Source organism: Orcinus orca, chromosome 10 (genome assembly GCF_937001465.1).
Source record: "Orcinus orca chromosome 10, mOrcOrc1.1, whole genome shotgun sequence".
In the NCBI taxonomy this organism is placed as follows: Eukaryota; Metazoa; Chordata; class Mammalia; order Artiodactyla; family Delphinidae; genus Orcinus; species Orcinus orca.
This window is the reverse complement of record NC_064568.1, coordinates 104,202,966-104,227,807: the sequence shown is the minus strand read 5'-3', so window position 1 is coordinate 104,227,807 and position 24,842 is coordinate 104,202,966. Positions and strand designations below refer to the sequence as shown.

The following is a 24,842-nucleotide window of genomic DNA, read 5'->3' as shown; positions in this document are numbered from 1 at the left end:
GCCTGTTTACGGCCAGCGCTGACCTCCTCAGGCACCATTTGTGTGTGAGATGGTGATCGCGGCCCAGCTCTTCTCAAGTGGCCATTTTTATCACTGGCCTTTTATTTGCACTTGATTGATTTTATTGTACGGACGGAGAATTATAACCCCAGACTACTGCTGTGGTTAGGAGATATGCACAGCTCCCCATGAAAGCTTAATCTATCTGCCTGTTTTGGTGTTTGAATATTTAAAACAAGATAAAAATAATCGGAAGGGATCATCTCTTTTTTCACTTCTCAGCACTCATCTTTACTCCCTCAGTTTCCTACTGAAAAGTCTACGTTAACTCTGCAAAGTGTTGCAAATATAAACAAACCTCGGTTATGGACCCATTTCAAAGGGCGGTAAGTGGCGGCACTGGGGGAACCACGCATCCCACAGTCATGGGGACTGTTCTCTTAGGGACGGAATGGAATTCCGTATGCGGTTAGAGCTTCCCCAAGTGAAGACCGTAAGAGTGGACTCAGTGAAACACACCTGAGAAATAAACGGAGTCACGTTACTCGGTAAAAACCCAAGTTGCCATCTTTCCTACAGTTAGACTCATTCCCCGGGTGTCACGGTCCTGCAGCTTCTGCTTTTTCCCCTGTTCCTTCCGCAGTGAGTGGTCCCTGACCTTGATACACGTGAGGACCACTGGGGAGGTCTTGACGAGCTCAGGGCCCAGGCTACCCAGAGGGAGGGATGGCAGTGGCCAGGGTAGGGCCGGGCAGCAGGTGTGAAGGGTCCCCAGCCCACTGGCAGGTGCAGGCCGGGCTGCAGACCACCGCACGCAGAGGGAGTGCGCACGACACCTGAGAGCTGCGGGGGGAACTGCAGCAGCAGGACGCTTCCCAAGAGAGGACGTGTCGAAGATTCTTTGGTTCAGGTGGCCTCGGAGAGAAGCGTGGCTTTTTAGGCAATCTGAAAGTAAAGCAAAGCACAAAACAAACACATCAACACACGTGCGAAACCAAAGCTGAGAGTGGAGTCTTGTGAACCCCCTTTTCACCCAAAGACTTTCCTCCTCCAGCCTCACTAAAAATGCTCTCCAGGTGTGACTTTTCACTAATTCGCTACACAGAGTAAACGACCACAGAGAACCAGAGTGATGCCCTGGAGCTCTCGACCTTGATCCCTCCCCGCCGTGACCCCAGCACGCACATGCACACGCACCCACGCAATGCACACACGTGTATACATGTGTGCACACAGGCACCCAGACACACGCACACACTCTCACATACACACGCACTGATCACCAGAATATGAATCTTCATCTTCCTTTCCAGCCTTAAGTTAGCTTTCTTTTTGCCTTTTCAAAACCTCCTCCTCTTTCCCTGAGAGTCGCTATTTCCCAGGGCCCTTCCACACTTCTAAAAAATAAATCTACAAGTTCTTTTGATTTTAGAGAATCTCGTTTTTAAAAACTACAGAGAAATAGACGAGGTCATAGAAATAGCAAGCACAGGAGATAAAAGTGTAGAAAATTCTGGAACCATGGCTCCAACACTCCTAATTGCCTTTTCTAGGATGTTTGGAAACAGTCTCCAGGCTCTGGCTTCTGGCTGTGTTTCCCAGGAAGCTAGAGTGCCTCAGGGCTTTTTATTCCTGAGGGTGAAACCCACACGTCTCCCAACGCCCCCGGCACTCACCGTAAGTCCAGTGTCACGAGGCCCATTTCTCAGCACCTCTCGGAGGGCTCTGAGCCTTAACTTCAAAGACCAACCCTACCAGGGCAGAAAGGAACGGGGAGGGAGAATCGAGTGACGTGGGGTGTCTGCTGCCTGCTCCCCGCACACAGGGGACACAGGCAAGGCTTCCTTCCTGCAGACTCCAAGTGGGCTGAGTTGGTGGAGGGAGAGACTTGACCGCACAGGAACTTCCAGTCCTTGCTAGTTAAGCCAGTTATTAAGTCTGGTAGAGATGGTTAGAGGCTCATCAGCTTAAAAGAACAAAATATGGGGCAATGTTGAATAACCGACGAGTAACGTCAAAATACGACAAAACACTAATGTCAAAATGTGCCACCAGCCTGTCAAAATTTCAGGCTGCTAACGTGTCTTTCAGAGCAGGTGTTCCAAGCTCTTGGGAGCACGTGGCCTGGGGGAGCACCCACTTTCCCGGAAGGCTCGCCCCAGCTCTGCCAGGAGTGGCTCGACTCGGTGATTTAGCGGCTAGGGCTTCAGATCTTCAGGGGTCAATTAGCGGTGGTAACATCTACCTAGGTCGATGCTCCCCCTAAGAATATTTTAGGACGTTGCTCACCAGCAGTCATATCTGGACAACCAACACCTGAAAAGGCGCTCAACATTGTTACTCGTCAGAGAAATGCAGACTTGAGCCGCACTCAGATAGCACCAGTCTCCTCAAGTAATCAAGGCTGGCTGGACCCACAATCCCGAGGAAGGGGAGCAGCTGGGATTCGTCTCCTATGGGGGGACACACAATGGTACAACCCCTTTGGAAAACCATGTGGCCGGATGGTAAACTTGTGCGCACCTATGTCCCGGCATCCCATGCTTGGGTATTTACCCAAGGGAAAGAAATCATAAGTCCACGAGGAGACTCAACACCGACACTCAGAACTGGAAACACCTCGAACGCCCTTTGGCTGCTAAATGAATGAACAGAGTCTGGAATACCCATGGGATGGGCCATCCTGCTCAGTGACAGGAAGGAACAAAAGAGTAGCACAAGCAACGCAGAATGAAACACTGTGCCGAGCGAAGGAAACGGACAAAATGGCATCTTGCTTGACCCCATCCATATGAAAGTCCAGAAAAGGCGAGACTGTAATGACATAAAGGTAGTCAATGGTGGGCAGGGCTAGGGTCAGGAGAGGGGATGGCCTGCAGAGGTCAGGGACGTGTTTAAGGTGATCGTGGCAATGGCTGTGGAGAAAGCTAGCAGAATTCATCACACCGTGCTCTGCAGTGTGTGTGAGGTGCACGGTGTGTGCATTTCAAATACCTGAATTTTATTATGTGTAAATAGTGCCTCAGTAAGGCTAGAAAAAATTAAATCCCCCACCGACATCCTTTCCAGTACTGTCATGGCGACGTTATCCTGGGGGCGGCCTAGGCGGGGTACCTGCTGGTTCCCACTCGCGGCCCGCATCGCACACTCACGGGACAGGTGGCGAGTTTAGGGCTCAGTCCCTGTGCTTTCTCGGGTGATAACTGTTTTCCTTTGGGACAGAGGCTGGTGGCAGAGCGGCTCTCAGGTCCCCTTGCTGTCTCAGGGCGCCTTCCGTGGGGTGGTGGGGCCCTGCAGGGAGGGATGGTGTGGGCTGAGCAAAGGGGCCGGTCGCAAATCCAGTGTGGGAACGTGCAGCGGGGAAACCATCGCAGGAAGGAGCCTTCGTGCTCCCGTTGCGTCAAAAATAAACACAAGGCCGTCTGTTCATTCAGGTGGCAGGTGGATGGTTGATTCAAGTCTATTGACCTTCTCTTGCACTTGGTCGAGTGGTGGAAGTGACCTGGGCAGTGGTCGTTTTGCCTCAGGACGTGGGGAAGGTCTGTTTAGTTTGAGTGATTTTGAAAGCAGAGCCTGAGACGTGACTTTGGACGCAGTGGTTTACGGGGAAAGCCGTCCCACGAAGGAGTGAGGGGAGGAGAGAGGAGGACCTAGAGGCAGCGGGGTCTGTGGAGACCGTGTTCTTGGGAACGGGCTGCGCTCCCCTGGGGGCTCTGAGGATGGGGGAGGATGAACCTCAGGCCCCGCCTCCCTGGCGGGCTTCGGGCATTTCTCTCTGATCCAGCTCCCAGTGAGGGTCCCCTGGGGTTTTCCTCCAGGGCTGTGGACGAGGTCACTTTCTGTGGCTCAGGAAGAGGTCCTGCACCTGGAAAGCCAGGTGAGGGCTGGGACCCGCCCCTGCAGCTGCCCTGAGCCCAGGTGTGTGGCACCAGCTACAGGTCAGAGTTCAAAGAAGGGCACCGACAGCAACAATCCTTCTGGCCAAAGAGAACCCAAGCCCCCCACCCTCTGCGACGCCACAGGGGCAGGGGGTTCATCCCGTGGGGCAGTTTGGGTGCCCCTCCGTGCTGCGCCAAGGCAGGAAGGCTTCCCAAGTCGCCACTGGCCCTCTGGTCCTGTGTCCCTGTCACGGTGTGGGTCTCCCTGACTCTGGAAGAATCAGAGGTGTGAGATTGTTGTCACGTGCCTCTCATCCTAAGACTTAGGCTAAACCGTCGCACAGACAAACACGAGGAGAAGGTTTAACTGTTTCACTTTATTGGTGTCCAGTTCCTCCCAAGGAAGCTGGGGTCACACTTCCTGCCCTGGGCCCTGCACCTGCAGTGAAGGCCCCACATCTAAATGGAACACAAGGTGCACTGGGGAGAACCTGATACCCCAGCCTCACTCCTGGGGCCGGTAGATGGAGTGTGCACGTGAGTAATAAGAGCTCCGGGCGGCCAGACGCTTTTGCCAAAGGCCTGACAGATCATCTGGGCTTTTTGAACTTTTCTTTGGAGACGGGGGATGACCAGCCAGTTTCTGCCATTTTTGAAGTATCAGCTGAATGCACCCGGCCTGCTCTGCGGAGGCCACTCCACCCTGGGGCTCTGAGGAAATGTCTCTGATTCTCCAAGAAGCTCACATCCTGGAACAAAACACTTGTCCTCTTGAAGGAGGAGAGCCAAAGCCCCCGAGCAGCTCACAGAGGGGGAATCAGAGGCGAGAGGCGGAGTCCAGATAAGCTCTTAGTAACAAACACGTTTTGTTAACAATGGTGTTTCCCTGCATCACGACTTTCCAGGACCTGGCTGCACACTTCGGGTAACTGCGAGGCCAGCCTATCCCCAGAGCATGCTTGACACTTAACAAAAACAACCTGCACTAGTGTAAACAGTTCCAGAATGGCTGACCGATGCGAACAAAGCTGTGTAGTACGAGGAAGAGTGAGAACGTGACAGAGCATCTTCCTTTTGAACGACAGACAAATCCTAACACGGAGATGACAGATAAGTGCACCAGACAAGTCAAGCTGAGAGGCACGTTTCCAGTGAACGACTACCTGGTAAACACTGACCTGGCTGAGAAGGCTGGGGTATCAGGTGAGCCCCCAGGAACATCCACGTCCGCGACTTAGAGTTGTGGCCCTTCAGGGCAGGTACTACAAGGCAGCGCATACCCCACCTGTGTGTGTGTGTGTGTGTGTGTGTGTGTGTGTGTGTGTAACTTCACGCAGAATAGAAAACAATACCAGTGAACATGGGCATAAAGAGAGTTTCTTTATGGTGCCCTTGGTGCCACTGGGCCATCACGTGTGGCAAAGGAGCTTCTCCTCGGTAAACCCTCGGGAGAAGATGCATTTTTCACAATGGAGAGAATTTCAGAGTCTCTTGAATGGGCTCTTTGGCCTTGTTTCTTCCCTGCCCCGTGATCTGGGGCCATCCTTACCCAACCAGCACGCAGCCTGTAAACTGACAGTGGAGACAGTAGAGGGGGAGCATGTCTCACTGTGGCTTTTCGGATGTAGAAGGACCTTAGGGTAAACCCCGACCTGTCAACATTCAAAGCAAGTGACCTCACAGTTACCTCGCTGTGGAAGAATCAGCTCCCTGGTGTGGAGAGTGGCGTTACAGCCCAGATTCCTACAGAGAGGAAGCTAGAGAGTGAGGGTAAGTCTCTTAGCACAGGATCACTCACAAATTATCTGCTTAATTAATGGTGATAACTATGGACATGGTGCACCAGATGGCTTTTCATGCACAGAAGCACCAACATTTATGTTGACTGAAAAAAATGCACAACGTGAGAGTTGTGGGCTAAGTTTTATTCGGGACAAAATGAGGACTACAGCCCAGGAGGCAGCATCTCAGAGAGCTCTGGGGAGCTGCTCCCAAGAGGTAGCAGGAAGGTCAGTATATATGTGATTTTGGTGAAGGGGAGTACATGCAACCAAGCACATATTTTTTGCAGAAGTTTTCTGCTCATCTCATGAAGATTTCTGCTGGTCACGAGGAGCAGACGTCACCATGAAGGATTTTAGTGCTTTTCTAGATACGAGGAGATGCAAGAACGGGGCTCATAAAAGCTTCTCCTGAAAATATCTAACTACCTAAAGGCCTGTTCTGCCAGTTTTTCCCAGAGCACAGGGCGCCTCATTCCTGATCTCCACCCCGAACTCCTTTCAGGGTGTATTGAAGGTCAGTGGTTCACAGCAGGTTGTGATTTAATCCTTATAGAGGCAGGTGGCGAGTGCCCACCTGTACTGGCACCTGCATGCCTCCTTGGGACAAGCCTCCTTCTTTGGGCAGCACATTAGAAAGTCATTTTTAAATGGTACATGAGAGCATAAAACTCAGTAACACTGATATTCCATGGGTTGTATCCAAGGGTGTATAGCCATGAAGGGGTTAATCCAGTTTTGCCTGCAAGGACCCCCACTGAGTAGATCCCATATGCAGTGCCATTAGGAGACAGCTGGGTATTTTATTTCATGATGCAACCTTGATGGCCTCCCACTTGTATCACAGACTTCCTTGGGGTTACAAATAAAGCAGTACTTAGGGAAATTATTCACACTAAGGGCCTATAGTAGAAAAGAAGAAATAATTCAAATCAATGGGCTAAGCTTCCTCATCAAGAAATTCTTTTTATAAAGAGAAAACTGAACCCAAAGTAAAGGAGAGAAAAGAAATAATAAAGATAACAGAAATCAATTAAATAGAAAAGAGAAAATTAGTAGAGAAGACTGATGGGGGAAAAAAGCTGGTTCTTTGAGAAGATCAATAAAATTGATAAACTTCAAGTCAGATTGATCAGGAAAGAAGAGACAAGATACAAATCGGGAATGAAAGAGGTGGAATCATCACAGATTCTAAACATATTAAAAGGATTATACGGAAATATAACCAACATTATGCCAATAAACTTAGAGAATAGACAAGTTCTTTGAAAGGCACTAACTATCAACATCAACTCAAGAAGAAATAAATACTCTATTTCTATATTTTTGAATGAAATGTGAAGTTATAAACCTTCCCATAAAGAAACTCCAGGTAAGATAGCTTCACTGGTGAATTCTACCAAACATTTAAGGAAGAAATAACATCAATCCCTCATAAATTCTTGCAGAAAATTGGGAGAAGGAAATACTACCCAGTTTATTCTGTCAGACCAGCATTCCCATGAAACCAAAAGACGTTACAATAAAACTACAGAATATCTCTTAAGAACATAGATGAAAACATTCTCAATAAGGTTTTACCAAACTGATTCCAGGAATATACAAAAGTATAATAAATTATGACCAAGTTGGGTTTATCCGAGGAATGCATGGTTGGTTTAATATTTGCAAATAAATCACTGTAATTCACACATTAATAATCTAAAAAATTAGTTAATAATATAGAAAAGAAAAGCCATATGATCATATAAATACATTTTTAAAGTATTTTTAAAATAAATTTACTTATTTTGTTTAAATTTATTTATTTTGTTTATTTACTTTTGGCTGCATTGGATCCTCGTTTCTGCGCATGGGCTTTCTCTAGTTGCGGCAAGTGGGGGCTACTCTTCATTGCGGTGCATGGGCTCCTCATTGCGGTGGCTTCTCTTGTTGCAGAGCACGGGCCCTAGGCACACGGGCTTCAGTAGTTGTGGTACACAGGCTCAGTAGTTGTGGCGCATGGGCTTAGTTGCTCCGTGGCACGTGGGATCTTCCCAGACCAGGGCTCGAACCTGTGTCCCCTGCATTGGCAGGTGGATTCTTAACCACTGCGCTACCAGGGAAGCCCTTTTAAAGTATTTTTAAAAGAAAACCCAATGTCCATTTCTGATGAAAACTCTCAGAAAACTAGGAATAGGAGGAAAGTCCCTCAACCTGATAAAAGCCATCTATGAAAACTGGAGAGCTAACATTATACTTAGTGTTGAAGCGTTGAATGCTTTGTTCCCTAAGATCAGGAGCAAGACAAGGTTGTCTGCTCTCACCATACCTTTCAATATTGTACTTATTGCCAGTGCAATAAGATAAGAAAAGAAATAAAAGCCATCCAGATTGGAAAGGAAAAAAGTAAAATTGTCTTTATTTGCAGATGACATAAACATATATTCAGAAAATTCTGTGGAATACACAAAAATCTATGAATATTATTGAGCTCAGTAAAGTCAAAGGATATAAGATCAATCTGAAAAACTCAACTTTATTTTTATAATAGCCAATAAACAATCGGAAACTAAAACTTTAAAAATACATTTACCATAGTATCAAGGAACATGAAATACTTAGTGATAAAATCTGACAGAAAGAGTAAGAGACCGGAATACTGAAAACAATAAAACACTGATGAGAGTAATTAAAGAAGGTCTAATTAAATATATGAATATACTGTGTTTATGTGTCATAAGACTCAGTATTTTTAAGACGTCAGTTCTCCTCACATTAATTTATAGGTTCAATGAAATCCCAGTCAAACTTCAAGCAGACTTTCTTTGAAGAAATTAACAAACTCATTCAAAAATTCATATGGAAATGTAAAAAATATAGAATAGCCAAAACAATTTGAATAATAAAAATGTTAGAGGACAAATAATACATAATTTTTAGACATTATAAAACTCTAGTAATCGAGACAGTGTGGTCTTAGCATCAAGATAGACAAATAGATCAATGAAACTAAATAGAGTCCACACTACACAAATATGTTCAACTGATTTTAGAAAAAGTCAGTGCAATGCAAAAAGAATTTTTTTTTTAAGAAATAGTACCTAAACAATTGGATATCCATAAGCAAGCAAATAAACAAACATTTATCCACACCTTGTAGCACATGCAAAATTAACCCAAAAAGTACTATGAATCTAAATGAAAACTTTAAAATAATAAAAGTTCCAGAGGAAAACAGAACAGAAAATTTTTGTGACTTTTGGTTAAACAAAGGTATCTTAGATATGGCATCAAAAGCATGATACAGGGCTTCCCTGGTGGCGCAGTGGTTGGGAGTCCGCCTGCCGATGCAGGGGACGGGGGTTCGTGCCCCGGTCCGGGAGGATCCCACATGCCGCGGAGCGGCTGGGCCCGTGAGCCATGGCCGCTGAGTCTGCGCGTCCGGAGCCTGTGCTCCACAACGGGGGAGGCCGCAGCAGTGAGAGGCCCGCGTACCGCAAAATAAATAAATTAAAAAAAAAAAAAAAAAAGCATGATACATAAAAAAATAAGTTGATGAATTGAACTTCAAAATTTAAAACTTCTGCCATTTGAGGATTAAAGACCTAAATGTAAGGCCAGGCACTATGAAACTCTTAGAGGAAAACACAGGCAGAACACTCTATGACATAAATCACAGCAAGATCCTTTTTGACCCACCTCCTAGAGAAATGGAAATAAAACCAAAAATAAACAAATGGGACCTAAGGAAACTTAAAAGCTTTTGCACAGCAAAGGAAACCATAAACAAGACGAAAAGACAACCCTCAGAATGAGAGAAATTATTTGCAAATGAAGCAACTGACAAAGGATTAATCTCCAAAATTTACAAGCAGCTCATGCAGCTCAATATCAGAAAAACAAACAACCCCATCCAAAAATGGGCAGAAGACCTACATAGACATTTCTCCAAAGAAGACATATAGATTGCCAACAAACACATGAAAGGATGCTCAACATCACTAATCATTAGAGAAAAGCAAATCAAAACTACAATGAGGTATCACCTCACACCAGTCAGAACAGCCATCATCAAAAAATCTACAAACAATAAATGCTGGAGAGGGTGTGGAGAAAAGGGAACACTCCTGCACTGTTGGTGGGAATGTAAATTGATACAGTCACTGTGGAGAACAGTATGGAGGATCCTTAAAAAACGGAAAATAGAACTACCATACGACCCAGCAATCCCACTACTGGGCATATACCCTGAGAAAACCATAATTCAAAAAGATTCATTTACCACAATGTTCATTGCAGCTCTATTTACAATAGTCAGGACATGGAAGCAACCTAAGTGTCCATCGCCAGATGAATGGATAAAGAAGATGTGGCACATATATACAATGGAATATTACTCAGCCATAAAAAGGAACGAAATCGAGCTATTTGTAATGAGGTGGATGGACCTAGAGTCTGTCATACAGAGTGAAGTAAGTCAGAAAGAGAAAAACAAATACCGTATGCTAACATATATATGGAATCTAAAAAAAAAAAAAAATGGTTCTGAAGAACCTAGGGCCAGGACAGGAATAAAGATGCAGATGTAGAGAATGGACTTGAGGACACGGGGAGGGGGAAGGGTAAGCTGGGACAAAGTGAGAGAGTGGCATGGACATATATACACTACCAAATGTAAAATATATAGCTAGTGGGAAGCAGCCACATAGCACAGGGAGATCAGCTCAGTGCTTTGTGACCACCTAGAGGGGTGGGATAGGCAGGGTGGGAGGGAGTTGCAAGAGGGAGGGAATATGGGGATATATGTACACTACAGCTGATTCACTTTGTTATAAAGCAGAAACTAACACACCATTGTAAAGCAATTATACTCCTATAAAGGTGTTAAAAAAAAAAAAAAGCTTCTGCCATTTGAAAGACATCGTCAAGAGAATAAAAAGATAAGCCAGGATGGACAGGGATAAAATATTTGCAAATTGTGTATCTAATAAAAGACCTGCCTCCAAAATATATTGATAACTCTCAAAACTCAATAATAAGAAAACAACCAACCAGTAAAAGGGGGGAAAATCTGATCAGTTACTTCACCAAAGAAGATATACAGATGGAACTTAAATTCACAAAAAGATACTCAGATTAAATGGCCATTAGGAAATTGAAACTAAAAGCACAATGAGATACCGCTACCCATTTCTTAGAATGGCTAAAATGAAAAGTGCTGACTACACCAAGTGCTGACAAAGGTGTGGAGGAACAGGTGAGGACGTCAGACGGTGCAGCTAACGTGGAAAACAGCTCGGCACTTCCTTAAGAAGTTAAAATGTTCATCCACCATATGATTCAGCCATTCCACTCTCAGGTATTGAAAGAAAACAAACAAACAAAAAGACTTGTATGTGAGTGTTCATAGCAGCCTTACTTGCGATGGCCCAAATTTGGACAAAACCCAAATGACCACCAACAGATGGATGCATAAAATGGGTTCATACTGAGCAATATAAGTAAAGGAACTATTGATATAACATGGATGGATCTACTGATACAACAGGGATGGATCTACTGATACAACAGGGATGGATCTCAAAATAAGTGGGTTGCGTGAGAAGAGCCAGACAAAAAATAAGTACATACTCTATGAGTCTGTTTATACGAAATTCTAGAAAATGCAAACTGATAAGTATCTGATCAGTTAGAAAACAGACCAATGATTGTATCAGAAGGTAGGAGTGAGCTTCAAGGGACAGGAAGAAGTCTCACCAAGAAGCACAAAGAGATTTTGGGGGCGACGGCTGTGCTCATCATCTTGACTGTGAAGATAGTTTCACAGGTACATACACGTGTCAAAACTTAAAGTGTACATTTTATAAAACAGAACAGTGAGCAGTTCCTGAACAGGAATTCTAAGATGTGTGAAGTAAAGAAAACATGATTGGAATAAATGAACAGCTACAGAGGATGACTATTTTGAGTACAACAGTCATTCAAATGTATACGTTTTAGGTATATTTCTAAAGTCAGTACCCTCAGTATCTCATTAATTACTTTATGTATTCCATTGTTTCCAGGTGATTATCATTATATCTGCCTCTGTTGCAATAAAGGAAAACTGGAAATGGTGACTAGAATTGGCCTAGGAGTTTGATCTTTTAGGTCAAGTATAGATTGATTAAATGAGTTTTTATTTACTCTTAATTTCTTTCCATTGTCTTGACAATAGATAGTCTGTTCATAAGTCTAGGGATGTGTGTGTACGTGCATACATGAACATTCAGAAAAGACTGTTTTTAAGGTCAGAAAGTCCATTCCCTCATACACCCATCTAAGCCTAATTTTTTTGTCCCCAGCTGCCTCTGTAATGTTACCACATAGTAATTATCAGTAACTAATAAAAGTGGCTATTAAGTTACTATGCAATAAAACTCCCGTTTAAAGGCTAAACAGTAAACACTGTTTACTGTGACCAAATGGAGCCCTTACTTTGCTGATATGGACAAAGCCTCGCTTACCCTCTACTTTAAAGAGCATTATTTTGAAGTTACAAGTCCCAGTAGATTGTCACAACAGGGACCATCATTATCCAGTTTGTTCCCTTTTGTGTTATTAGTAATGTCCTCATGTGGCAAAGTACCCCAACCAAACAGTTTATGTTTTAAGAAACAGCTGGATGTTAGCCGAATGTGTAAGCGAGCACACCCGGGACCAAAAGAACTCCTGAGTGAGACGGAGGCGAAGTGCAAGTTGTTGCAGGAAAACCGACCAAAACTGTGGCATCTGCCTCCCTAGGAGTGAGCAGAAGGTGGGCTTGAGAGAGTAGTGAAAACCACGGATCACCTTGGAGAGCTGCGAGCTACTGCACACAAGAAAAGCTGCTAAGTGAATTATGGAACGGTAAGATTTGAGACAAATAGGTAGATTTTCAGTGAAAGAGGTTTTTAAAGATGATTTTAAAAGCATTTATAAAAGCAGACCATACATTGTCTTTTGAAACCTTAGGAAAACTTCATAATGTTTTGAAATATAAAGTTCAATTTTATATACATGTGGGTAAGTTTGAAATTACTCAGAATATTAAAATTAATTTGAAAACAATTAAAATTCAGAAAAACCTCAGGTATGGGTCCAAGTTCTGGACAACATTAATATGGTATGAAAATTGCTAAGGAAATTTACAGTGAACAGGTGTGTGAAGTAATTGAGGGGAAAAGAAGTTCAGACATTAATTAGCAAGAATTATGAATATCCTTGTTAGGTTGTTTTCTCTCAAGTTGACATATTTTTAAGCATATGTAGAGAGGAAACATTTTTTAAATTATGAGTACACATGGAAAATAAAATCTTACTTATTCACAATATTCTGTACGTTTGCCATCAATCACTTAATGAGCTGTAGAAGGAAAACAAAAAAGGGTCTAAACCAAAGGAAAACTATGATTCTAATACGTTGAAAATTTAGTCAATAAGTACGGCTAATAGTGTTGAAATGTTCTCATTCCAAATCCAGCAAAATAAGGATTCATGTACTCAAAAATTAGCTCTCTTGAAACTTGGAGAGAAAAGGATAATTATGCCCCAAATAAGACCCCACATCTTACACTCAAGGAACGTACAGGAGGAGGGAAACCAGACCCCAAAAGCAGAAGCTAGAAAGTAATGTGACAACTGCTACGAGAAACATATAGAGGGTGTGACAAGGACATAAGGGCTTTGCCCTGGATTGGGAGACACTGTGGGATTTATGTGCTTATCAGGTAGAGAGACTAGTGGAGAACATTTCAGACAGAGAGATGAGGATGTACAAAGCTTCCAAATCATAAGCAGGTGTACTGTCCCGGTGCTGTCAGCATGTAGAGCATCACCACAACGAAAACCCAAAAGATGGGAGAGGCTTTGGAAACAGGCCGTGGGAAGAACCTGGAAAGACTCTGGGGAGAGTGACCTTGGAAGCGTGAAGAGCCTTGAAGAGTGTTTCATGAAGTCCTGATGCCCTTGGAAGAGGCTGAGAGTGAGGGCTTGAACGAAAGCAAAGAAAATGTTATTTGAAACTGGAAGAAAATGATCTTTGCTATAGAGAGGCAGAGAGTTTAGCAACACTGTTACCTGCAGTAATGGGGGAGGTGGAGGGGACTTCCCTGGCGGTCCAGAGGTTGAGACTTCGTCTTCCAATGCAGGGGGTGTGGGTCCGATCCCTGGTCAGGGAGCTAGGATCCCACGTGCCTCATGGCCTTAAAAACAAAAACAAAAACAAAAACATAAAAGTAAAGCAGAAGCAATATTGTAACAAATTCAATAAAGACTTAAAATTTTTTTTTAATGGGGGAGGGGGAAAACTTACCAAATGAGCTGTGTGGTCTAGCTAAGGAGACTTCCAGGGGCTGTTGAAAGTACTTCTTGGTTTCTTCTTGTAATTGCTGCTTGTAATAAAATGTGAGAAGAGACAGCTACACTACAGGAAGGACTTTTAAATAAAAAGAAATTTTAAAACTCAGCCCCTCCAGACAACAAACGATGCTACGGGTAAGGAATGGCTTCCAAGTCAAGACCAGATCCAGGGCACTCGGAAGAAAACGTGGTCTGACCGCGAAGCCAAGAATTTAGAACCTTTGCTAAGACCTCAGAATATCCAAGAAATATCCAATATCCGTCAGAGAAGCATTCAGCCGAACGATAGGGCTTCTGGGAAGTGGGAGGGTGCTGCCCCGTGTGAGGCAGAGGTCTGTGGGTGTGGCCTTTTTCTAATGGAGTCAAACCCCAATAAAATACACAGGTGACCTGTAACGTTTTTAAGAGAGTTCTATTGCCAGGTGCACTGCCCGCTTGGACTGAAATGGGCAGAGAGAACACAACGAGGAAAGAGACCTTTGTATCCTCCAACTTCTCGGCAGGAAGAAGGCCGAGAAAGCTACCCAGCTGCACACAGACTAGCTTTCGCGGGCAAGGAAGGAGGACTCAGAGGGTGAAGCTGAGATCCCAGAGGGCGGAGCCAAGAGTAAACGGCGAGTCATTCCTGGGAGGGGTGAGGCTGAGTCCTGAACAAGGAGCTCCCAACACTCACCCGCGGAATTTCACAACTGCTACGGACCAGTCACTCTCGTACGTTGTCCCTTTGCCCTCATTTTGAATAGGAATTTTAGTGGCTGTCCTATGCCTGTCCACCATTGTGGGTTAGGTGTGTATGTGGTGGGGGAGGGGTGGCTTTTCTCTTTCGTTCACATGACTTTGGATCAAGGAGCTTCACTAAGGAGCTCCACTAAGGAAGACTCATCCACAGCCCGACTCGATGTACATGGTGAGATGCCTGACTCTGAGCCGCTGTCGTCACGGGATGAGACCTTGAGGGGCCTTTGGAGCGGGTGAGGTGTTTTGCATATGTGGGAGGGATGTGAGTCACTGAGGGGCCACAGGGCAGACAATGGTCACTAGCCTTCAGAATGACCCCTCATGATTCTCATCTTGTGTCATCCCTCCCCATGTGGAATAGGGCACTGTGGACACGAGGGCATAGGTCATAAAGGAGATCGAGATTTCCATCTTTCTCTCTCCTTGATTCCTTGCTCTGAGAAGCCAGCATCACAGGAGCCGCGCCGTGGAGAGGCTCACCTGGCCAGGAGCTGTGGTCTCTGCTGAAAACCAGCATCAATTTGCCAGCTCTGCAATCCAGCCGTCTGGGAAACAGGTCCTCCTCCCGTCGCGGTCTTTTCTAGCACGAGTTGTCTGTGATAGAGAAACAGCGCACAAATCGTGTGAACCCTTTACTGGTGCCTGAAGGGTCTAAAGGCGTTACTTTCAAAATTTTAGCAACCGTGGTGTCCCAAAGGACACACATGCAAAGCCCTAACCTGGTCAGAGACACCGCATTATGACCCTGCTGGACGCCTAGGAGATAATTCCTGTGTCTTTAGGGTGGGAGTGGGGGAATACAGCAAATGATGCTGAAAAGTAAGGCCGATCCCACTAGCATGTGAGGGTCTCAAAGCTGACATTAAGGAGTTTAATTTTTTTTTTTTTGAGACTAAAGTTCTAAACTTTAAAGAGATATAAGTAATTAGATTTGTGTTTTTGAAATAAAATTAACAACATGGAGGATTGGAGGAGAAAGAGACTTGAGTCCAGGAGACTAACTGTGAAATCCGGGAGGGCTATGAAGTACGGGGTGTGTATCGGCAGGTGCCCCCAGGTGAGGGATGGAGAGGGAAGAAGCAGGAGGTGACCTGAGAGGGGCAGGTGCTCATCACAAGCCCAAGTCTCCACAGAAAATTGCAGGATCTTAGTTTTAAGAGGAATGTGGGCTCAGAGGGGCCATCCCTCTGGTTGTGATGAGTGTGGCCCTCGAGTCTCCTAGAGCAGCAGGATTCTTCCTTGGGCTTCACATCTACGTTAGGGACATGCATCGTTAAGAGGGACAGAAAGCGCTTGTGGTTGATGGCCCTGTAATCATCCCTAAGCGTTAGCTGATTCTGTGTGGCAGGGATGTCACCAAAGGTAACACACAGGGATCCAGGGGGCTTCATGAGATGTGCATTTTGGAGCAGGACAGATCTTCATGAGAAAGAAGGGAGAGGAAGGGGGCTGTACGCTCCTCAACCAGCTCAGTGATGGGCCAAACTCAGAGGCTGGAGAGCTTTTTTAAGGAAGAATCGTGTGAAATGCTATAGCCAACCTGTATGATTTTGTCTGTGATTTATTGGAAAAGACTGTGACAGAGAAGTTAGTTAACATTTGAAGGATGTTACCCTAATCCAGAATTTACACTCCAGGACTTAGCAGGTAGCATTTAAAGTCAACATAAGAAGCCTGATTTGTACAATCTCTTCTTCTATCCTCATATCCATTCAACACCAGAGGAGTTTGAAATTGACGTAAGGGATACTAGAAAATGACTTTTTTCTGATTGGTGAAATAAGTAGTGTTTAGAGTATGGATTGGCTAGAAATGTTGTACAGACACTTCCACTCTTAGATGAAGAACAAGAATAGAATAGAATATTAGAATAATAATAATAGTGTCATAATCCTTTTATGATAAGAATCCAACAAGCTCAGGAGCCTGTACGCTTGGGAGAGGCCCCCAGGCGTCAGAGCTGTGTTGAGGCTGATGTCAGACCTTTATCAAGGATGCTGTCATCTGATGTCACTAAACAGCAACTTGGATCTTGCGATTAGAATTTTTTTTTTTTTTTTTTTTTTGCGGTACGCGGGCCTCTCACTGCTGCGGCCTCTCCCGCTGCGGAGCACAGGCTCTGGACGCGCAGGCTCAGCGGCCATGGCTCACGGGCCCAGCCGCTCCGCGGCATGTGGGATCTCCCCGGACCGGGGCATGGACCGGGGCATGAACCCGCGTCCCCTGCATCGGCAGGCGGACTCCCAACCACTGCGCCACCAGGGAAGCCCTCACATCTGTCTTGAGTGACCCTCCCATACAAGACACTGTCACGACACCTGCAAGGCCCGCGAGCTGGAGCTCCACTGGGCGCACACAGCAGTTTATATAACTCTGGCTGTTCTGCGGCCATCTTTTGTAGGAAAGGCAGAATTCAGCCTGAACCTTGCTGTCACTGGACCAAACACCACCCAGCAGCCAGGTTCTGGGGGAGGCTCACTCAGCTCTACCTGCTGGTTGCTGGTAGCAGCTCCCGAGAGCCTAACAGGTGTGGTGGCCTGGTGTGCTCAGGTCTGAGCACAGAGACTGAGGCGGACAGGTGGTGAGCGTTCTCCATGGTTCCCCCCGGCTGCCTGGCTCTGCACACAACCTTAGAGTGACGGGGGCTCCAGAAACACCACATCACGTACCTGGAGGGCTGCCAGGAAGCAGCGCCCTCGGCAGGGCAGCAGGTGTCAGGGGGACCAGAGCTGCGGGTGGACGCCTCTCCCTGGCGCGCTGGCTCCTAAGCTTGTGTACGGGTACTTTAGAATTCTCTAGTAACAGCTGCGTGAGCTGTGAGGGGACTGAGCTCTGCAGGGGAGGCCACGAGCCACCTAAGCACAGGTGAGTATCTTTCCCAAAAACCTATTTGTACCCACGGCGGTGTCCGGGGACACAGATCACAAGCTCTCGGGAAACCCTGTGTTAGGGGCAGCAGAAGTAAGTTACTGAAGGGGGGACTTCAGAAGCCCCTCGTTCCCCTGATGGGCCCGGATCCCACGGTGGGTGGTGGCCGCCTTTCAGAGCAGGGAGGGGTCGGTGAAGTGATGATGTGGGTTTAGTGTCTCCCTTGGGGAGAAGGTGAGGGACACCACCCGGTCCCCTTACCCCGGGAGAAGGCGAGGACAGGGCCCGGGAGGGCAGTGACCAGTTCTTGTCCCCGCGCCCCAGGCCCCAGCCCTGAGACTATTCTTGGCAAAGGTGGAGCTGGACTCCGGGACCTGCCTTGTGCCGATACCAGAGGCTGAAGGAAAAGTGCTTCTCTGCTCGGAGCATTTCTGACAGCAAACGTGCAGGTTTCCCTCACAGGAACAGTCCTGACACTTCACTGCTTGGCGTCAGTGCAGACCCCCGGCTCCCAGTCCCACAGACTCCCCCCATCCCAGACACACTTCTGTCCAACTTGGCCACACATCAAGGCTTCCCAAGACTCCCTAAGCTTCAATAATTTGAATTTATAACTGGTTAACAGAACCCAGGGAATAACTTCCTTACTATTCGCAGTCTATTAGGAAGGATATAGTAAAGGACACAGATGAACAGGCTGACGTAGAGGTGCACAGGGCGAGGTCTAGGAGGGTCCAAAGCGCAGGAGCTTCTATCCCCATGGAGCTGGGGTGCGTCACCCTCCAGACCCCTTCATTTAGGGTTTTTAATAGGGGTTCAATACACGGGCGTGGTGGGTCGACTCAGGGGCCATTGGTGACTAGCTCAATCCCTGGCTTCTTTCCCTCCCCGAGGTGGGGGCAGCAGGGGTGGGGTTGAAGGTTTCAACCCTCTGATCACGTGGTTGGGTCACTGACCGCCAGCCTCATCCTTTGAGAGTCACCTGAGGGGCAACAGCTCAGGTGCGGCTGCTGAGGAAATTCTGAGGGTTTTAGGGGCCCTGTGCCGGGAACCGGGGACCAAGAGCAAATGCACAGCTGTGTTTATGTCACAGCACCATCAAAGACGGCCTGTGAGGTTTTCTCCTCTGGGGAGGAGGTCAGAAGGCCTCGCCTGGACGCTGGGTACGAAAGACTGAGGCTCGAACGAGAGGGAAGGGAGGCTTTGTGTGAACAGGGCCCACTTGTGCTTCCGACGGAGACACCAGAAAACCCAGCAGGTCCGTCTCAGCCAGGTGGTGCGGGTGGAGGACCCCGTCCCTGCTGGGATAAAGTGGGGACACCGGCGAGGCCCCAGGTCCTCCTCAGACACACGGCTCAGAGCTGACCAGTCACAGCAGCGTTGCAGCCGGGATGCTGGCCCAGAAGGTGACCTGGTGGTCCCCCGCTGGGGGGCCGTTTCGTCCTGAGTCTTTCAGTGGTAGGTCTTCTGAGGCAGACATCTTTCTGGGTCTGAAGAACCTGCCCGAAGTCACTTTAAAGAGTGAGCTGCTGCTAATCGCCTTTATAATTTGTCACACACTGCTCTGGCACTAGACACTGCATATGGATATCTCAGTCAATATTTTTGTGTTAAAATTAGGGGGAAAGCCCTGAGCCTTGTGTTGGTTCGTCGTAAACACTATGTTTTCAAAAGGGGGGCGGTTTTCCCCAGGGTTCCTGCGGACGGTCCTGGGGCCCCTGCAAGTGTAGCTTGGGTTCTTGATATCGCGGGACGTAATACATCAGCCTCGTCCGAAGGAGAGCGTTCGGATGCCATTTGCAATGTCCACGTCATTGCATAAATTAGCTCATTTACCAAAGGATAGACAGGTCCAAGTTTATTCTTCAATGGAATACATATATATGACTGTTACACATCTTTATAAGGCAAAAGAGTACAGCTGAATGAAACTACGTTCAGAAATAGAAAATACACACAATATATGCAACCACCACATTCTGGCTCCGTTTTTATTTCTTATCGCCACTGAAAAACCTCATCCAAAGGGCTCGCTGGCATCTATCCGCCGGAACAACTACAGAACACACAGGACGCAACGCAGGCACAGGCGGGGGTAGGACGTCTTCCACTCCTTCGAGTGGGCAGTAGGGGGTGACTTAGAAGCCTTCACGGAAGGTGAAACTGCCCATACAAAGACCACTTAGGGAAAGCACCCCGGACTGTGTCAGAAGCTGGGAGAAATACACAGACCTTCTAAGGCGGGAAGCTGTAGATTTCACGCAACGCACGGAAGGCACGCACGGAAGGCACCCTAATCCAGGAAGCCACATCCTGTAAGAGCCGCATCACGTTTCCTTTAGGACAGAAAAAGCAACTTGACTTTTGGAAACATACTTTTCATCTCAAAGAGGCTCTAGAGGAGCACGGTGATGGATAAGAAGATGGACTCTGATTCTAACTTAAGAAAAAGAGAAAGAAGTAAAAAAATAAAATGATGGAGCAAAAGCAAAGCGGGTGGCATCCTGGCTGCTGAGAAGGGCGCAGACATGGAGGAGCGAGCGCCCTGAACCCACTATGGAATCGCCAGGGGACAGAGCTGAGCTGAGCCCCCGACCTCGGCCGCTGAGGTCCCCGCCCTGCCCTCATTACCAGTTCACAAATCAGTTTCCAGATGAGGTCCCCTTGACTGGCCTACATTTCATACTGAAGAAGCTCATGTCTGAGATTGCCCCCCTACCCCAACCCAGAGCGGGGTGGGGGGAGCGTCAGGGTAGTGGGAGCAGAAGAACAAAAGAGGAATTAAATGAGAGCCTTGCTCATTTCCCTAATACAAAATCCATATTTTGATTCTAAAACAAGAAACGAATTTTGCTGCACTAATTTCCATAAAAACGGTGAAAACCTTGGTGTTCACACGTCTTCAGACCACATCACATCAGCGTCTGCCTCGGCGTGACAGTGCCCCAGGCCAATTTACATTTTTGAGGAAAGAAAGCGACTACAAGCAAACCTACGGTACTCAACAGATGTGACTTACCCAACTTCAACCCAGAAATAGTTTCCCCAAGTTAATTCAGGTGAGAATCCATTCCAGAGGGTTTTATGTCACAAATTGGGCACTAGCTCTTTTCTCCCTGATTTTTAAACAGCAACAGATTCTGGGTAACTGTTGGTATCTTACGAATTACGAATGTGACGTGCTTTTTCCTTAATAGCTTGTGAAGTTTATTTCTCTCCAGGCAGCAGGAAGTGCCCCACTGGTGCTTAATTTCCTGCATTTACTGGAGGAACGGCGGCGGCCTAAAGGGAGGGAGCAAGGTTGTCACGTCCATGAAGAGGGTGGAGAAGCAATACAGCCTCCAGTCCTCGTGACTTCTTGGAAAAGTTGATCACAATAACCCCAGTCCAGCCAGACTCCACTCCTCTGGTCCACGCTCGCATCTGGTTTGATTCTTCCGATGTGCAAAGCCCATTTCCCATCAGAGCGGCCACGTACAGCAAGGCGTGGAGGGAGGGGACCGGCCGAGCAGGAGACCGAAACTCTCCCCTTTCACCGTAACTGCAGACTGTAATAATCAGCTCTGCAGTGCAAACTCTCCCCCGTTCCCATATAAAAGGCCCCCCGCTGGCATGGGACCACCTCCCCATCCGAGGTGGAAACACAGCTACAAATTCTAAGGAGAGTCTCCTTTCTAAACCCCTAAAAAAAAAATCACATCCACTGACCGTGGGGTCATCAGTGGATGAATCCGGCAAAGAAATCACTGCTTCATTTGGCCGAAGCCGTCCCCCTCATGTGCGTGCAGCAGGGCCGGGGTGGATGCGATCTGCACGCCCTGCAAAGGCCCCCTGCTCGGGCCGGAGGGGAACACACCAGACCCCGTGTCCTGTTCAGCATTTGAGTGGATGCCAGCTCTCTGCGGGCTGAGTATTAAGCCTGCACCGGCTTGTATTTTTCCAGACTCGATGAGTACCAGCAGCTAAAGATAGCGCAGTAACATAACACTTCAGTCACAGGGCTGTGTGCGTGTGTGTGTGCATGCGTGTGTGTGCGGTGTGTGTGTGTGGTGTGTGTGTGTGTGCGGTGTGTGTGTGTGTGCATGTGTGTGTGTGTGTGTATTTGAAGGAAACTAAATTAAACATTGGAAACATAGTCACAGAACAGGAACAGGAGAAGCCAACCTTGGATAAATGCATAGGCCCAAGGAAGAAAGAGTGCATCGTAATACAAGAGCAGAGGCCGCAAAGGAGGACCTTCCACAGCCAGCATGACCAGTAAGTTGGCTTGTGGCCTGAACTAATGACACCTCGTCTTCTGCCTCTGCTTCCCCCGTAACTGAAACACAAGAAAAAGGACGTTGCACGCGTCGCTATCCGTGGGCAGGCCATGAGGATTCACTGGTGGGATGCTGGGAAAAGCCAACGCACGTCAGGTCCGCCCTGGCCCAGGCAGCCCCGAGCTGCCCTTATTTTGTTTTGTCGCTGTTGAGACAACTGCGGGCTAGAACGGTTTAAGCTAAAAATAAAGACATTATTATAGCTGATCTCAACACAACAGGTACTTGGAAGTGGAAAATGTGAGGGAGGCTTAAGATGCTAGTGGTGGGCGTGGTGCTGGGCATGTAATCCCTCTGCATCGCTTCTGCTTTGTAAAGAAACAACGCCCAATCCTGCAGCAGGGCTCACGTCCCCTGTTAAACGTCTGTGACAAAATGGCACACGAGCTCGGGAACAAGAAGACGCTTCCAACTAGAAATCAGTGTCACATCCCCAAAGTGAGCAGAGGTGCCCCTGGCCTTCAGTGTCCAAGGCTCCCTGCACGGGGCTGAGCCACAGAGACGCCACGTGGGTGAGGTCACTGGTCCTCACACGGGCTGGCATTTACCTGGGTCACTTTGACAGGAAACACAGCACCGTCCCCCTCAGGACCCACCAGACCCATCTCTTCTTGTTTCAGCCACGTTGAGGGAAGCTCTCGGGACGTTAACATTATTCCAAAGGTCCTGATTGTAAAGACTAACCATACACCATCTCCCAAAGCCAGTGTGCTCCATGTGGATGAAGATTCCCTCGGAAGAGAGCGGGGTGCATGGCGACAACACACGTGCCTCGTTTGGAAGTAGATCTGCTGCTTAGAAGACACTGCTGCTCTTGGAGGGGATTTCAGAATAAACGAAGGTAGAATGTCTGATGCTTCTTGCCTCAGAATTCAAAGAAAGCTTATGTTCCAGAAAGCAAATGACTTATCAGCTGGATTCACCCGATTTCAGACCAAATCCAAGTAACAGAGTCTGAGAAACTAAGTGGTCGAGGGTGCACCAGACTTAGAATTTTTTCTGGCGTCGTACTCACCGCTTTGAAAGGCAATTCTCCCTCTAAATGTATCCAACATGGTTGTTTTTTTTACATATATATACTTTCTTTTTCTTATTCTTTTCTGTTATGGTTTTTCTTATTCTTTTCTGTTATGGTTTATCTTTTCTGTTATGGTTTTCCTGTTATGGTTTATTCTTTTCTGTTATGGTTTCTTTTTCTTATTCTTTTCTGTTATGTTATGGTTTATAGTTCCCTGTGCTCTACAGTAGGACCTTGTTGTTTATTCATTCTATATACGATAGTTAACCTCTGCATCCAACATGTTTTAAAATCTCAACGAAATCTCCAGTATGATTTTGCTCTAGGGATCTGAGAAATTGCAGAAATAATGCACCCCGTGCATTGACTGAGATCGAAAGTTCTAAAGCTCAGGGTGGCAGGGAAATGTCTTCTGGGGTGTGCACTGCTGCAGGGAGCGGGCTTGCCTGTCCCCTGGGCCGCAGCTCTGGGTGTCCCCGGCCCCGCGAGCCTGGCCGAGGTACTCAGAGTTCTGTGTGGCGGCTTCCCCTCCCCCAGAGCCACCAGTCTCCTTAGGGGTCAAGGCATCAGAACTGCTGATTTTTCCAAAAATCTTCTCAAAGCAGCAGCAACCGCAGCAGTTTTCCTGCAAAGCAAACAAAATATGAGTCTTGTTCATTCAGCAGGGCTTTTAAAATTGTAATTAGTTGGTTGTGCCCCTTAGGAAAACCACAGATGACTTTTTATCATGTGTGTGTGTCTGTGAGGGAATAAAAAGAAACCCCTTGGAGGATCCCACTGCTTACCAGAGCTGGGTGGTTTTTTCCGTTGTTGTTGATTTAGTTTACGCAAAGCTATTTTAATACTATTTGCCGTGGCGAAGGACAAGACCTCTTTGTTTCACCTGAAGCACAGCTAGCGCCAAAGCTGCCGCCAGCTTGATTCGCTTCGAAGTCAGGCTGGGCCGCGCGTGGGAATCTTCCCATGTGCTTTACGACCACATGTGACCCAGGGCCGCATCTATCGATACATCATTCCTATAGATCTGAGGGCGTGTCCCCAGTGCACGTCTCACGGCCTGGCACAGAGCCACGGAAACGAGAAACGAAAACGCCACCTGGTTGATTTTTAGAGCGTTTCCTCAACCCATCCAAAAACCTCGAACCAACTGCAGAAGATTCCTAGGCCTCAATTTACATTGCGGATTAGGCCTTATCATAAGGCCCGGGAGCCTTCTTTTTCCGCAGGAATCATTTTCAGCCACCAGATTTTTAAAATCAATATTATCTCAAAATTGGTTTTCCTCATATCGTATGTTGCCAAAAGCCGTATCTTAGCCTGGCGGGAAAGGTTGTGAAGAATGATCTACTTTTCTAACACGACACTCTTCTCAAAGGAGTCTGCTCCCAGAGTAAATATCTGAAGCTTACATTTTCATTTGAAAAAGAAAAAACAGTGGGAAAGTAAACCAGGAAGCACCCACATCGCAGGGACATGCAGTGGTAACGGGTGGGTTTGTGTCGCCCCTGGAGGGATGGGGGGACCTGGGAAAGGAAGGCAGTCAGCCCGAGCGGCTGGCGCGAGGCGGACCCGGCCAAGTCTCGCGAGGTCTCCCCGAGCATCTCCCACAAGGATGCCATCTCTCTGTGCCAGGGGGACCAGATCAACGCTTCTGTCTTTGTCCTCTGCATGCCTGTGGCACTGCCCGGCTGCTGCCACCCTCCATTGCCCTGGGCTTAAGAGCCAACCTCCTTGGAAGGACTCAGCCATCTCCCACCGCCTTTTCCCCTCATCCTTCCCCCCAGACCCTGGCAACAGGCCTGCCTCTCTGTCCCCCACTGAATTCCTTCCCTCCAGGCCTCCAGAGTCACCCCAGTGCTTATGGTGGGAAGCTGGTTTG

At 47.2% G+C, this 24,842-nt stretch overlaps 1 protein-coding gene across 1 annotated transcript in view; it reads right to left on the bottom strand.

Moving 5' to 3' along the window:
- Positions 1-23,083: 23,083 nt before the first annotated feature.
- MYLK4 (myosin light chain kinase family member 4) overlaps positions 23,084-24,842 on the bottom strand; it is an 89,161-nt gene continuing 87,402 nt past the window's right edge. Inside the window, exon 14 of the mRNA XM_049715428.1 lies at positions 23,084-23,588. The gene's annotated coding sequence lies outside the window, so the exon portion shown is untranslated. The remainder of the gene's footprint in view (positions 23,589-24,842) is intronic.